Here is a 2890-nt window from a genome sequence, read left to right as displayed (position 1 = left end):
TCTTGCTCCCCCGACACGTCAACGAGGCAGGCAGCAGCCGCTTCCGGAGCGTGGACGATTTGTCCCCGCCCACTGGCGGGGAGGTGCGGTCCTCGGGTGCGCGGGCAGCGCAGCGCCACTGCGCAGGCGCAGTTCTTCTCTGCTACTGCCTGGCGGGCTAGGAGCTCTTGGGGTGTCTGGGAAAGTGGGGTCTGAGACGTTTTCGGAGCAAGTGTCACCAGCATGAATTAGGCTTTTCTTAGATACACAGATAGTCGGAGTTATGCACGATTACCTTCCTGTGATCCTTGTACTATAGCCATCTCCACAGATTACCCACCAGTTGAGCTGAGGACTCCTGGCGAGTTCCCTTGCAAACTGTAGAGATGGGAGGTTGGAACTGCAAAATGACCTTTTACTGCTGTTGTTAATATCATTATTAGAGACAGCACAGGCTGCTTGCAATCATGGTAAAGATGTTCTCTAGATCCTACCCTTACATCTTTTCCTACTACTCCTCTTGCACACTCTGCCCCAGCCTCCCTGTCCTCCTTGCTCTTCCTTGAATTCGCCTGGCATGCCATTTCCTTTAGGCCTGGATGCCCTTCCCCAGATATCTGCCTAGTTTTTACCCTTACTTCTTCAGTTTTCAGCTTGAATATCACCCAGTCCTTCCTTGACCACCCCAATTAAAATATCAAACTCTACCCTAGCCCTGCCAAACCACTTTACCCCTCTTTATTTTTCTCCATAGCAGTCATCAACATTTATGTTGAATAGTTCATTGTCACTGCTCCATGAGGGCAAGAATGTACCAACATGGAATAAGGACCAAAATATATTATAGTGGATACTTACCATTTTATCTGACCAGACTCTCCCACCCTTTATGATCTCCCGAAGTTGACCCACCCTAGGCAGTCCACACTGTGGACATCTGACTCACCCTAAACAAATTGAAGCCTCTTCCTGGGATTTGGAATTGGACTAAGGTTCTAACATAGTCTAGCTGCTCTCATTGAACTCTGAAGACCTACAAACTTGAGACTTGGTGGCCATATTCCATACGGGTAGGGAAAAGAGGAAATGAGTACTTACATTTTTACTTCATATACTTTTGACTGTGAATTTTTTTCAAAGCCGCATGAATTACTTTTATAATTATTATTATTTTTAAATATACAAACTCTTATTTCTTTATAATTTTATTTATTTTTTAATTTTTCTTCCCCCAAAGCCCCAGTAGATAGTTGTACGTCATAGTTTCACATCCTTCTAGTTGCTGTATGTGGGACGCGGCCTCAGCACGGCCGGAGAAGCGGTGCGTCGGTGCGTGCCTGGGATCCGAACCCGTGCCGCCAGCAGAGGAGCGCACACACTTAACCACTAAGCCACGGGGCCGGCCCTACTTTTATAATTAAAAAATAATGCAATTTAAAAAACTCATCATATTAATATCTCCAGTTTATTATTGGTCTGCCAGAGATACTGAAAATGCTGGCTATATGATAGGAAGTCTTCCCTCAAGATTTCTTTTTCTAAATCGTGAGATCGGTTGTGAGAACTTGCTTATATGTAATAACAGCTGGTCGTTGAATGAAAATAATTTATATACATTTATTCATGAAATAATTTTGATCTTCTACTCTCATCAAGACAGACGTAGTCTCTGACCAGCTGGAGCTTACAATACAGTGGTGGATTCAGATAAATCAATAGACATTTACAATACAGAATGGTAAAGTGCCAGGGTAGGGAAGCAAGGGATTTCGGTTCCAGGGTATCTAACACAGACTTGGGGGTTTGAGAAAGGCTTCTTAAAGTGCCTTGGGAAAGAAGAGTAAAGCAGAGGAAGGAAAGTGTTGGGAAGGTTGAGTGGTAGAATAAGCAAAGTATTCCAGCCAGAGGGAATCTGCAAGTGATCTACGCCCAGAGGGGAGAACTTGGAGTTTTCAGCGAACCGACAAGGGCTGAGGACTTGAAAGCCTTATTTTAAAGAGTTTGGGTTGTGTACTAAAGGCAATCGAGAGTCTTTGAAGGAAAGTGATGCAGTCAAATTGCATTTCCCAAAGCTTTCTGTGACTCTAGGGTAGAGATGGGCTGTGTGTAGCCAACTGGAGACAATTAAGACCCGAGGCAAGTCAGTTGCTATAGGCCAAGTAAGAACATGATACCATCATGGCCCAGATAGGATAGTGGCGGCTGCTTCCTATCATCACCGCCCAGGAGAGCCCCTAATAAACATGTTTCATTGAATTGATTGCATGTAGGGGTGTAAGGGGTGGGGGTCGCTATAATTCACAGCCGACTGGCCTACTGGATGATGACTTGATTCAAGACAGTTAACCTAGGAGGGAAAAGTCGGTTGGAGGTGCCAAAAGATGTCATGCACTAAACTGTGGACATGTACAGTTAAGTGTCTTAGAAACAAACTGCAAACGTCCAGTGGGTTACATAGGCATCTATGGCTTTCCGGGAGTTTTCCTTTCTTCGCCAGAAATGCTGCTGTCGTGTGATTCTAAGTTCTTTCCGAATCCCACACGCCCCTTGAAAGCCCTACAGGCCCGCGTCGGCGCTCCCGCGCATGCGCAGTAGCACCACGCGCTGGGACAACGAGAGGAATAATTTTTCCGTAACTGAAGCAACATCCTCCCGATTCTCCATAAAAAAGGCGGGAACTAGCCAACAGGCTGGCGAGTGATGGGACGCGCCCATCTGCACGTCCCGCCCACTTCAGCCTCTGATTGGTGGATATCCTTGGCCCGTGGCGGAAGGGCCCACCCCATTGGCTGTGAGTCTCCGGGGGCGGGTCCGCGACGACGCCGGTCCCGCTCCCTCCTCCTCCCTCCACCCGCAGCTGCCGACGTGGGGCCGCCAGCCGCAGGCTGTTAGGGGACGGGGTGTGGGTACC

This window comes from Ceratotherium simum, chromosome 10 (assembly GCF_057802395.1).
Source record: "Ceratotherium simum simum isolate JZ-2026a chromosome 10, ASM5780239v1, whole genome shotgun sequence".
Lineage (NCBI taxonomy): Eukaryota > Metazoa > Chordata > Mammalia > Perissodactyla > Rhinocerotidae > Ceratotherium > Ceratotherium simum.
The sequence above is the reverse complement of the archived record's forward strand: the minus strand, read 5'-3'. Positions refer to the sequence as shown.